This window comes from Taudactylus pleione, unplaced genomic scaffold (assembly GCF_031769625.1).
Source record: "Taudactylus pleione unplaced genomic scaffold, aTauple2 ptg000256l, whole genome shotgun sequence".
Classification (NCBI taxonomy): domain Eukaryota; kingdom Metazoa; phylum Chordata; class Amphibia; order Anura; family Myobatrachidae; genus Taudactylus; species Taudactylus pleione.
In genome coordinates, this window is record NW_028284658.1 from 13,923,529 (window position 1) to 13,937,278 (window position 13,750).

A 13,750-nucleotide genomic window follows, 5' to 3' on the forward strand; every position below is an offset into this window, starting at 1 on the left:
TGTTTATAATTAATGCAAGACAAAGTGCTGACTATTGGATTATAAAGCAATGTTCTCTGCAGATCATATTATTGGTTTATTTTAGGACAGTGCTCTTTTGTAGAACACAGGATATATGTCTTGGTATGGAGACAAACCAGCTCATGAACTGCAGGATACTATTTCCCATGTCAGCACAGCTGTATAATAGGGTACAGGAAGCTGTCTGGTTTTGTTCCTTAGTAGATATGCTGCACAGGGAGGGTGATCAGAAACAGATCCACCATGGAAAAGAAATGGCAGATAAATTAGATACACAGGAAAGAAATAAGGTGCAAAAAAGTTTATGGTTTTAGTCCATAGCTGGTTGCCTTATAATGAAAGGTTGAAAAGCCCAATTGTGTATAAATATATCTGCATTTGTATGTTTATACAAACACATTGTAGGTTATTAAAATAAGGGCAAAACTTTAATGTTTTGATACAACTATCATATTGCATCGGGACTGTATATACACTGAGTACAATGGTGTATGGTATACCATTTATGTTGTTTAATTCATAATGTACTTTTCATACATTTATCAACTCATGGGTATTAGATAGGTGTGAGAGAAAAGTAATGGATCCACACTGATGGGCCCATGAGAGAGAGGAGATGATGCTACTATAGTGTAAGAGGTAACAGGGCACCAGAAACTTCAAGGCCTCTCAAATAACAAGTGTTTTAATCACTTACTTTCTTGCTATGCATTGTAATATGCTTGGTTTTTGTAAGCTTTTCCCTGGATCTACACCTAACATTACAAATTAATATACACTGAAATGCCAAAAGTCATGGGATAGATGCCCAGTATTGTGTAGGACCCCCTCTAGCCCGGCGAAGTGCAGCAACTCAACGTGGCATTAATCCCACAAGTAGATGGATGACCTCTGAAGAGATGTTCACCCATGTCGTCTGTATAGCTTCCCACAGCTCCGTGATATTTGTTGGTGCAGAATCTTGGGTGCAAATGGACCTCTCCATCACGTATCATAAATGCTTGATTGGGTTCATGTCAGCCAAACGTGGTGGCCACACCATTCGTCGGAACTCTCCAGAATGCTCCTCGAACCAATTCTGGGCAACTTGGGACCGATGACAAAGTGCATTATCCTGCAGGAATATTCCATCGTTGTGGTGATACATGAAGTCTATGAAGTGCTGCAAATGGTCATCAGGCAATGCAACCAGGGGCGTAGGGAGGGCGAGACCAGTGGAGCGCAAGCTCCAGGTGCCAAAGGTGCCTCGTGCTGTGCCTGTTGGCTTGTCGGAGAGTCTAACCGGCAGCTGTCTAAGCTGGCAGCCTGCCGAGTGCCAGCATCAGAGGCACTTCTGTCTTGTGCCTTGTGTGTAGGGGGCCCGGGGGGTTAGAGGGGCAGAAAACGGCAGTGGCGTAACAAAAGCCCCTGCAGCGGCTTGGGGGTGCCAGGGGCCGTTGCTTCCTCACTGTGAACGCTGGCCTCTGAAGTGATTGGCGGCTAAGGAAGCCTCCGTTCGCTTCAGAGGCCAGCATTCCCAGTGAGGCAGTGCGCGGGTGACGTCATGACTGCACGGCTGCGCCTGCTGGATCTAGTTAGAGCCAGTCAATGTGGCAGCAGGAACGACCGCACGGATGACTGCCGCGATGGATCAGGTATGGGGGGGCACTACTTTAAGGGGCACCACTACAGGGGGCACTGCATATGGGCACCACTACAGAGGGCACTGCATATGGGCACAGCTACAGGGGGCATTGCATATGGGCACTACTACAGAGAGGGCCATGCGTAAGGGGTACTACAGGTTGAGTCTCCCATATCCAAATATTCCGAAATACTGAATATTTTTAGCATGACTGAGAGAGTGAAATCTTTGTTTTCTGATGGATCAATGTTCACAAACTTTGTTTAAAGCACAAATTATTAAAAATATAGTATAAAATTACCTTCAGGCTTTGTGTGTAAGGTGTATATGAAACATAAATTAATTTCATGTATGTGCACAAACTTTTTTTGATGCACAAAATTATTAAAAATATAGTGTAAAATGACCTCCAGGCTGTGTGTATAAGGTGTATATAGAACATAAATGCATTCTGTGTTTAGATTCGGGTACCATTCCCAAGATATTTAATTATTTTATGCAAATATTCCATAATACGGAATATTCCGATATCCAAAATACCCCTGGTCCCAAGCATTTTGGATATGGGAGACTCAACCTGTACTACAGGAGTGATACGGAAGGAGGCTGGAAAGCTGGTGCAGGAGGATGGAGAGACTGGGAAGAAGGCGGAATATATTTAGCCCTCCATGCCCCACTTTGATGCTGCTCCTAATCTTTATTTTTACTTCTCTTTACTTTAATCCCATATGTACCCGCCTCCTCCCTGGAACACTTGAGGGGGGGGGGGGGTAGGGGCGCCATAGCACGCACGTGCTGCGGGCGCCCTGGCTACATGCTACACCTCTGAATGCAACGTAGCAGTTACTGGTCAATGACGTGTTCAGACGGACCAATGGAACCAACCTATGCCATGTGAACACACCCCACACTTTTATGGAACCACCACCAGCCTACATGGTACCTTGTTGACAACTGGGGTCCATGGACTCATGGGGTCTGCGCCACACCTGAACCCTACCATGAGCCTGAAACAACTGGAAGCGTGGTGCATCTGACATCGCCACATGTTGCTAGAACGCTGCACTGGCCTGCTGGATTATGCGTCTGCTGCCTCCTGATTTGAGCCAGTGTTGCTTGTCTGTTACCACGTCCAATCCTGGACTGGTGCTGTTGGTCATGATCATTAAACACCCATGGTCCACCACTGCTCTGTAACATTGAATGGTAAAGCCTTCCATGAAGTATTCCCGTTACACCGTAGATCGAGGAATGTTGAATGTCCACACAACTTCGGAAATGGAATGTCCCGTCCATCGAGCACCCACTGTCCTGCCCCTTTCAAACTCCTATAATTCGCGTTGCTCAAACTGACTCACAAGATGTCCGATTACAACTGATGCAAATCTAGGCATTTCCAAGACTTCGCAGTACAGTGGCGCCATACTGCTATCCTATGACTTTTGGCACTTTTTGTAGAAGTCTTTATAGAACTGTATTATGAGAAGTATCTCTTTGATCCATAGTATTTCCTAAAAGGAATATATACTGAACTTGAAGTGACCCAAATAGATTTCCTTTTAGCCAAAGGAGTATATTTATTTTACTGAATGTTTGTTTATAAAATAAAGTGAAAATAAACCATGCTTGTGGATTGGGTAGTTTAGTTTTCTATGTACCTCCTAGTACTCACAAAAATGTTTTATTTGGAAGTCAAGCTGTCTGCCTCTATCAAATATTTAACAGTAGCCCCCATCCCCCACTAACAAGTGCAATTGCTGTGGCACTCTTCCAACTATCTGCTATCAGTACATCTCGACAGTAGTAAAATATACAATTCTCCTGACACAGGAGAAGAGAACCACTACAGAGACATTTGTGGAGGTGAATTTAACATTTGAATATTTATAATGGGTGAAGTTTTATTTAAGTATCTTATGCTGAACAGTTGTATATAAACTATAATATTACACTTTTTTGTTTAGTGATTGTTTTATTTATTTTTGTTTTTGTTGTGTTTTTTTTTTTTAATGAGCAGGAAATTATAGATCACCTTTCACCTACACAAATTGGAACCAGTATGCAGAATATTAAAATCCATACCATGGGCCTGATTCATTATGAATTGCTATTGCGATCGCAGCTGCGATTATGCACGCAGTTGTGCTCTGATAATATGCTAATGTTTGCAACCGCTCAGCTAGCATAGAGACGCCCACTACCGGTTTCTCTCATCCGTAAGACCTCACAGTACTGCATATACATCGGTAACATCGGCATCTCACGCAGAATTACAGCAGGTCTCAGAAATTGTACATAAACAATAGTCTGCGCTACCGCTAAATAGTTTCCCACCACAAATAAAAATAATAAACTGATATATTAAACTATTGAAAAATACATATGTGGGAGCTTATCCAAAAAATGTTGATACATTCAAAATAAATAATACAAAATTTAAACTAGATGGGACAGTATGCACTGTCCTACCATGAAAAAAACAAATAGAAGTGTCAGTTTAAAAAATGTATTTAATTAACCCACTTAAAATTACCCAACTTTCACAAATAATGAGCAATGAACAGTAAAATTTTAACAGTAATAAAATGAAGCAATGTAGCATACAAAAATCTTGTAATGTTGCAGATCTCTAGAGTCCATTTATAAGTAAATAGAAGCAATTCCTTTGCATGTTCCAAAATAGCCTCTATAATAGTTTATACAATTAGTCCGGCAAAATATTGGGTATGATGATCCTTCACAAGGGTAAAAAGGAAGCCTGTGTAGACTCTGTCAATAAGATCACAGGGTCACTCCAATATGTGTGTTAACCGCATTCGCATTTAATTTTGGTTAGTGCCGATATCCGGATATATGCACACTGACTGCCTTTCAAGACGTCGAGCCTCCTCCTGTTTGTGTATATAGGGAGGAATAGCATGCATGAACTTGTATTAATATAATAGTGAAAATGTCACTTCCGGATCATCCTTCATAAGTATATGTGTCTAATCAGCATACCCCGAAACAAGGGCGTGACTCCTCTGCTTTCCAGGAGGGATGAGGCCACGGGCTGCATCGGTGGTCGCAGGTTATTTATCCTCATAGGCTGCCAGGAACAGGCCAAGCAGAGGAGGTCTTGGCCTACGCAGTCATGGTGATCTGAGGCAGCGCCTACCGATGCTGCGCTCAGATCATAGATGCAACAAGGGGGTGTCTATTTTCTACAGACACCACCTGCTGCATTTGAGTAGGACCTTGCGGCAGTGCAATACTGTCAATGCCTGATTCAGGCCCTCTGCTCTACATCTCCACATTTAAAAAACTCTCTCTCACTTGAAAGCTCCCAGCAGTTTTTGGCTCCAGCATGTCTGGTAAAGCATGATGTTTGTCAGTGGGATGCCTTCATACAGATGCAACAGCAAAGCAGCATATTACAGTACCAATACAAAAGGGATGTTTACACAATAGTATCAACCCCCATCTGGCAACATTGTACAATAAACATACAATACATATATACATGGTTCATACAATGCAAACATTAAACAGCTTGGATGAGAAGGGGAGTTCATCAGACTAAACCCTTGCTATGGTATCTTTAGTATCGACCTAATCAATGTTTCAGCCTCCATTCAGAAGCATGGAACTGCAGGGCCGTGCCAACTGATAGGCTCTTGTTGAGGAATTAGGACACTTAATGTGGGTGTCAGTGCAGTACCATCTAGTGAGGACCCCCTTTTTTTTTTTTTTTTTTTTAAAGTAATTGTTCTTCATTTTATTACTGGTAATCTGAAAAAAATATATTTACTTAACGTGCCACCCAAATGGCAACTATAGGAGTGTCCTACAAAGACCTCCACGCAGACTGCAATCACTTGTTTACCCAGCATTGACAAACAAGAATAGATTAAACTTAAATGCTTTTCTGTGTTGGTAACGGAACTATATCACTGGTTGTCGACATCTGGGATACATATCAAAAAGGGAGGTCGCAGACAACTTAGCTTATTAGAAGAGTTCTGCCTCTAATGACCTAGAAATAATGGCATTACCAATATTTGCTGACGTACTGATTCATGTTTAGATGGTATCTCAAAGGTTCCCGAACTCTGCCATTACAGTCCACGTTTTAAGGATATCCCTGCTTGAGTACAGGTGGGTTAATTAGTACCTCAGTCAATTGCATTTCACCATCTGGACTCAAACATGGCTATCCTTAAAACATGGACAGTAATTGCAGAGTTTGGGAACTTCTGCAGTGTCTCGTCACGAACAAACCACAAGCTGGTTTACATAGAAATGTAAACTATTTACAATCCAGTCATTAATGTATTGATTGCCTCATTTTACAACCCTATGCATTTTAGCTACTTAAAACATATCCTTAGATCATTGTTCCATACAGCTCTCCTTTCTACATGCATACCATTGACCTTCCCTTCTTTGAAATAACTTGTATCATTGTCCCAATTTAATGCAAATTGTTTCATTAAGAAAACAAAACCCCTTACCATTAATAAAGTTGAACATCATCCTTTTAACACTGTCACTATAGCACCTTTACTAATGTATTCAAATAAATGTATATGTTCGATAATGACCACACCCTTCAGGGAGCGGGTGTGTCTATTCAATTGGCAGTATAGCATATCTTTTACCAGTCCCTAATATCAGCCACTTCCTGGCACAGTACAAAATAATGTATGTAGCGATGGTCTGTTACAGTCGGTTGGGTAACTTGGGTATGAAATCCCGGCTGTTGGGATGCTGCTGTTCAGAATATTGACAGCGGCATCCTGACACCCATAGGAACGGCTATCCTAACCCTCCCTCCCTGGTGCCTAAACCTAATCCCCACCCCTTCCTAGTGCCTAAACCTAACCTTCCCCTCCTCGCACTCTAATCATAACACGCCCTCCCCGGTGTCTAACCCTTATCGATTCCTACCTATCTATACCCTCTAAAATTGTCGCTTTTTACGTTATGAGTCGCACAAGAAATACATGCTTTCAGACTTTGATTGTGGTTCCAAAGCACAAAAAGTTATTCTTCAATATAAAAACAGATGGTTACACGCAGTGATCTAAATACAATTAGCGCAAATAAATTATACAGACCCAAGGTACAGTCGTTACATACACATGCGCTCTGGATCCAGATCCCGGCATCAAAGAAGAAACCTCCATCAACAGCAAAGCAAGAAGACTGAGATCCAGTTTCAGAGAGCTCACATATATAACCTTACAGAGATAGGCAATACAATAGAACAGATTGGTATGATTCCATTGGTTCTTCTGTTACAGTATACTTCATAGGTGAGTTCGTATGGTCACAATCCAGCCTCCAACAGCCCTTCTGTGTCCATTTTCCCGCAGCTTAATAAATCTAAGCTGGCTACATTACAGAGTACAGTTTAATGTTTAACTCTCTATGTTCCATAGTTTGCAGGCACATGTTGTGATCTCCTCACCGATGGTCCCGGAAATCTGCAAAGACACAGTGGTTTAGAATGACACCAAACACAGTCTGCTTACCATGTAGTAAACCTTAAATATCAAATGGCATTTACGTCACAACATTACTAATACTGAATAAACCTTGAATATTACACTTTAATGCTAGGGAACCTTTTTATGTAAGTGTGCAGTGTGTAAGTATTGGGGTATTGAGAAAAGAAGCTAGTTAGCGTTGTGCGACTACATGTTTGTGGAGTACACCATGGTACGTGTTTTGCAGGGTTGATCATATTATGTTTTAGTGGCTGTCGGTATTTGCATAATGAGGACTTTTAACATCTTTCTATTGCATGGGAATCGCACGACACTAAATAATAGCATCACCGTATGTACTTATAATGGGCGAGATTCACTAAAATTGCGCTGGGCGGCCAGTTGCAAAATGGCGTCGTGCAGATTTAATTTTAAACCGATTCTGTCTCAGCCAATTATCCAGCTTCGACACCCAAACCCTCCCACCTAATGCCTAATCCTAACCCCGCCAGTTAACTCTAACCTCCCCCTAACACCCCGATACTTACCTTTGGGATGCCGACCTGTCGGGATTTCGGCGCCGGTATTTAGACCGTCGGCATCCCGCACGCCGGGATGCCGATTACATCCCGTTATAGTAAAACATTGAGTGTTACATGGTCTCATAGTGTGTCTGTGAATCCTTTGTCCCACATATAGCAATGATTGGCAGGAAAGTAACTCCACGCAAGTGCATAGATACCGATTAGATTTTTTTTTCTTAATAGAACCTGTTATGCACAAGAGCACTGCATTATTCCCTGTGGTGAAATCCAACCTAATAAGGAACTTCTAGAATTTAAAAATGTTTGCTCTGTTCCATTTTGTCAGCCAATACATTTTAGGATACGGCAAAGTGGAAATTTGACAATCTTTTTCACATTTAGAGCTGAGTGGAAAAACAGAGCCTTTATTAACAGCCTGGTAGAGTAATAACAGTTTGGAAAAGGATTACTCTGTACAGCTCCTGGCGCCCTGTCATTTAGCTAGACTTCACTACACTCTCTCTATATGCCATTATCTAGCTAAATGTATACAATTTAAGGCTGAGTATATTTTTAAATGTATTCAGATCTTCCGTTCGAGAACCACTTAACTCCAAAATTGAAAATTTAATGTACATATCATGTAGGCAAAATGTATTGTCCATAATCTGATATTCCACGGCAGCTGTTACCTCCCCCCTCCATCATACAGCTGAAATTCAACCCTCATCTTTAGGACCATGTTCTACTAAGATGTGATACAATCAGAAAGTTCACAATGCTGGCCTTTTATATGCAGAGGAAGACTGAAGTTTCCGGCATGTTGACATTACAGCAGGGGCTGGCTGGCAACTTTTAGCCTGGGGGGCAAATGCATGCAAGTGGCCCTGGCAAAGGAGTAGCGTGTAGCCAACAGTGCCCGGAGCACGTGCGTGCAACGGCACCCCCCCTTCAAGTATTCCAGGGAGGAGGCAGGTCCATATGGGATTAATGTAAAGTAAAAATAAAGATATGGGGCAGCCCCTGTAGTGGTGCCCATTTGCAGTGCCCCCCTGTGCCCCAGGAGAGGACCCCCTTATGCAAGCCTCCAGTAGTGATCCCCCCTATACAGTGCCCCCAGTAGTGGTAACCCTTATGCAGTGTCCCTTAAATAGTGGCCCCAGTTGTAGTCTCCCCCCTATGCAGTACCCCCAGTATTGCCCATTATATAGAGCCCCGAGCAGTGGTCCCCAGAAGCAGTGCCCCCAGTGGTAGTCCCCTCCCCCCTCTGCAGTGCCCCTAGTAGTAGTCCCCTCCCCCCTATGCAGTGCCCCTAGTAATAGTCCCCTCCCCTTGTAGTGCCATTAGTAGTAGTCTCCCCCTTGTAGTTACCCCCAGTAGTAGCCCCCCTTGTAGTTCCCCCAGTAGTAGTCCCTCACCCTTGTAGTGCCCCCAGTAATGATCTCCCCCTTGTCGTGCCCCCAGTAGTGGTTTCCACTCTTGTAGTGCCCCCCCTCCCAGTAGACACACGTAATTAAAATAAAAAACACCTGAATCCACGGTCCCGCCCCCGCCATCCGCTCCTCCGTCTGTCCTCCCAGGCCGCCCGCTCTGCATTATGGGAGAGACGTCATGATGTCATGACGTCTCTCCCATTGCCCACTGGAGGAGCCGGAAGAAGGAGCGGCCTGGCAGTGGGCGCAGCAGCAGTCAGTGAGAGTCTGACAGACTCTCATTGGCTGCTAATTAAAACAAGCACACAGCTGCCGGCGCCGGTGGCTGTGTGTTTGTCAGTCACTACACGCGCGGTGCAGGCAGCTGTGCCACAGAGACACAGACTGCTCGCGGCCCACATGGCGCTGCGGCCCGGGGGGCACATGGCATCCTGCCCCCCGGCCCAGCCCACCTCTGCATTACAGCATGGTGGATTTGTTTAGTTATGCATTAACACTTCCTTTATTTCATGCTTACTTTTTAACCACATCTTTAATTACCTTTTTTATTAAATAGTCATTTTACTACAGCTTATTCTTCATTGTAAACTTCTTCTGGGCTGTGCTATAGCAATCAAACTATATTTATATAAACAACTGAATGTACCCGATTTTATCAAGTACAATAGAACCTTTTGATAAGGAGGTGATTTGAGAGGGCAGGTCAGATAATAGGCAGATGTCATAATTAGACCACAAAAAATGTAAGTGGCAATGGTCTGCAATCATACTTCTCAGCTTCCATTTTAAGATGACGAAGGATTAGCAGCGGATTCTGAATGATATAGAATAGTAAGTGAATGGCTGGTCGAAGTTCCCAATGTGTTATACATTGGGGGGGGGGGGGGGTTAGTTAAGTTAGTGGGCTTAGGGTTAGGTACCCCTAGGGGGGAGAGTCAGGATCAGGCACCACTGAGGGGAGGGTTAGGTTTAGGCACGAAGGGGGGAAATTTAGGTTTAGGCAGTTATGGGGAGGGTTAGGGAGGAGGATAAGTATACTTACCAGACCTCAGTCACGATACCAACCATCAGTATGCCGCTGTCGGTATTGTGACAGGAGGCATCACGACAGCCGGCATTACATACCCATTCCTTCCTGGCAAAGGTTACATTTGGATTTGCAAATAACTTTTCTGTATTCTCATACAAAGAACTGACCTATTGAGTTTGGTATGGGGTATTTAGAATCAGTGATATCCATCAGTCCAGGTTTTGTGTGGTGTTCTAGTGGTGAAAATATTAGTATAGGCAAATTATCAGCAAGATATAAATCAAAAGGCTTCCCAACAGTCCAGAAATGTATGACTGATACTCTGCTTGGGTGTTCCAATTTTTAGACACCCCATTGTTTATTGTGTAGAAACAAGCCAGAGTTGTAGAGCCATAATTTCATTCTGTGGTGCATCTAAATAGAGTATGGAAATCTAAAAGCAAATTACTAAATAGTGCTGACTGTATATAATGTTTAGTAACATTATGAGAAAAGACATTGCATACTTTAATTTTTTCTCTGAATGCCTGGGAGAGTAACCCACACTCTCCCACTTTGTGTTCCTATTTTGTAGTGTTGGTGGGGCCCTCCTGATCCCACACAAAAGCAGTTACCGTATATACTCGAGTAGAAGTCGACCCGAATGTAAGCTGAGGTACCTAATTTTACCACAAAAAACTGGGAAAACTTATTGACTCGAGTATAAGCCTAGGGTGGGAAATGCAGCAGCTGGTAGTGCCCCCAGTAGTAATCCCCCTCTGGTAGTGCCCCCAGAAGTAATCCCCCTCTGGTAGTGCCCCCAGTAGTCCTAATAAAAATAAAAAAAAAAACACTTACCTGAAACCCCGCTCCTGGTCCTGCCGCTGCTATCAGCTCCTCCGGCTGCTTTGCATTATGGGAGAGACATCGTTATGACGTCTCTCCCATTACCCACTGCGGGAGCCGGAAGATGGCTCCTGCAGTGGGAGCAGCAGCAGCAGTCGATGAGAGTCTGACAGACTCTCATCGGCTGCTGATTACAACAAACACACAGCTGCCGGCTCCGGCGGCTGTGTGTTTGGCAGTGTGTACTGCTGACCGAACTCCGTCCGGTCAGCGCTACACACACGGTGCAGCTGTGTCACAGAGACAGTCTGCACCTCGCCCCGCATGGTACGCTACTCAGCTGCGTACCATGCGGGCATGACTCGAGTATAAGCCGAGGGGGTGCTTTTTCAGCACAAAAAATGTGCTGAAAAACTCGGCTTATACTCGAGTATATATGGTAAGTATAAAAGCATCAGGTTGAAACCTTTTTAATTTTTCTCTTGCAGCAAGGCTGGAGAACACTGAACCATGGGATTGTAGGTTGGGGATGGAGCTGCTACTTAAATTAAACTGTATCTTTAAATACTAAGCTCCCTACCCCTGCAATCCCACAATTAGTGTTCTTTAAGTGCCTGAGGAGTAGAGCATGTTTTAAGGGAGCTGCTACACCGCTCTTTGCTGTAGAATCTTCAGTTAGACTATTGAAAGCTGGTATTCTTTATTGCTATTGCCTTCCCTTGGCACAGTTCCGTGGGGATGCAGTAAGGAAGCCAACGATCGAAATGCTGACCGCCGGCTTCCCGACTGTGAAATCCCGGCACGGTACTAATGACAGGCATTGAAATCCCGACGCCTTTCATTAGACCTACGCCCGGGAGCCCGACGCCCAGCATACTGAATGAAGGTGAGCTGGCGAGGACAGCCACGGGGGCGGGGGTTGGGGTTTTAGGTTTCAAGGCTCCTGGGGGGGTTTAGGGTCAGGCACACAGCCCCCCCGTGAGGGTTAGGGTTAGACTAGGGAAATGGTGGATTAGGGTTAGGCTCCTCTACGGGACACTTAGGTTTAGGCTGCGGGGACAGGGGGGGGGTTAGACACTAGGGGGGGAGGTTAGGGTTAGGCACTCCTAAGGGAGGGTTGGGGGGGTAGGGTTAGCATTACTTGTCGGGATCTTCACCCCTGCCAGGCTTTTAGTGTCGGGATTTGAACCGCCGCCCATGCGGCATACTGATTCCATTCCATGTTCAGGGTTTGCAAGCCACTTTTTCTGGTTTTCGTGGAAGATTTGTGCGGTTCTCTGTACAAGTTTTACGTTCCAGCCTTCCACTACGGCGGCAGCGATCGTATGGGCAGCGTGATGCTGGGCTTCAGCATCACAGGTCCGTCATGCGGCTATCTGGTCCCCTGTCCGCACGTTTGCTCATTTTTACGTTTCAGGTTTTTTATCTCCTGTGGCACCCACTATGGGCGTACAGGTCTCCGGTCAGGCAGCCTGAGTGGTCCCTCTCCTGGGGGCGGCTTTATACATCCCATTGTCCAGTGTTCTTCAGCCTTGCTGCAAGAGAAAATAGAATTTTCGGTCAACTTACCGTTGAATCCTTTTCTCTTAAGCAGGCTGGGGAACACTGTGATTCCTCCCTCATGCTCAGTCATGCAAGGTGTTTGGTTATTGACCGGTCTTCTCCCTACTGGTTTGTTTGATTGATTTAACAGTTTGAAGGGGTTCCTGCTACTCCTCTCCGGACTCTTTTAAAGAAGTACTGGGATTGCAGGAGGGAGGAGCTTAGGATTTAATACTACAGTTTAATTTACGTGCCAGCTCCAGCCCCAACCTACAATCCCATGGTCCAGTGTTCCCCAGCCTGCTTAAGTGAAAAGGATTCAACTGTAAGTTGACCAAAAATCCTATTTGTTCTAGTTGCAGTTACAGCTTGACATGGGATAGTTCCCACCTCTAGTATTAAATTCAGCTGACATCCACTATTCACTGTACCAATAACCATTTGTTGCAGTGGAGCTTTTAAATTCTGCTGCCTCAGATGAATAATGTGGGGAGGTCTGTGGTTATTGGTATACACCATTACCTTCCTAAAAGTATTTTCACCTATTATCAGCCAAGTGGAAGCCACTTCGATTTGGAGCAGGTAAAGTTATCCATGTGGTTGCATGAAGTTTATATTTGAAAACTGTATTCTTACACGTGTGTCCATACTTGCATAAACTGATCTGCTGTGTACTGTAGGTGCGAGGTTGCCCTACTGCTGGCGGGACATGTAACACGGCTGCAAGATGGGATGTTTTTGTAGACTTTGTTTCAACTACCCAAAGACCAATTTATGACTATTTGTGACAATTGTAGACTTTTGTTTGACCATGCTTTCAGAACTATTTCCTAGTTTGTTTTTATGACCTTTAGCTCAGTCTTTTGAAATACTAGGTTTATAAATATGCTTTGGTGTCGCAGTAGGCAGCTAAAATGTGCACTAGCAGCAGACAATTGTTTATTTTATTAATTTGTGTTGAGAAGAGTGGATAGTTTTACCATAAACAATAGCGAGTTGTGTTTATTCTTTAGTAGCTATTCCAGTTAACATCTCTGAAATCGAATGTGTTCTATGTAAGGCCTGTTCATATGGGAAGCACCTATTTCTCCCAAATTTTAACACCGTATTTTCTAAACTAAAAACTAGAAATATTGGTCCTTAATGACAATTATTATTATTCAGACAGTTGTATTTGTTAACTTACTGGTTTCCCTGTAGTTGTTTTAGTTAGAAAATCATATGCATAATATTTATATTTTGCAGCAGAAGCATTCAAGGATTATTAATTTGTTTACTTG

At 43.8% G+C, this 13,750-nt stretch overlaps 1 protein-coding gene across 5 annotated transcripts in view; it reads left to right on the plus strand.

The window, feature by feature from the left end:
* The window catches only part of RALGAPB (Ral GTPase activating protein non-catalytic subunit beta), a 99,862-nt gene that overhangs the window by 6,037 nt on the left and 80,075 nt on the right, over positions 1 to 13,750 (plus strand). The gene's annotated exons all lie outside the window — the stretch shown is intronic.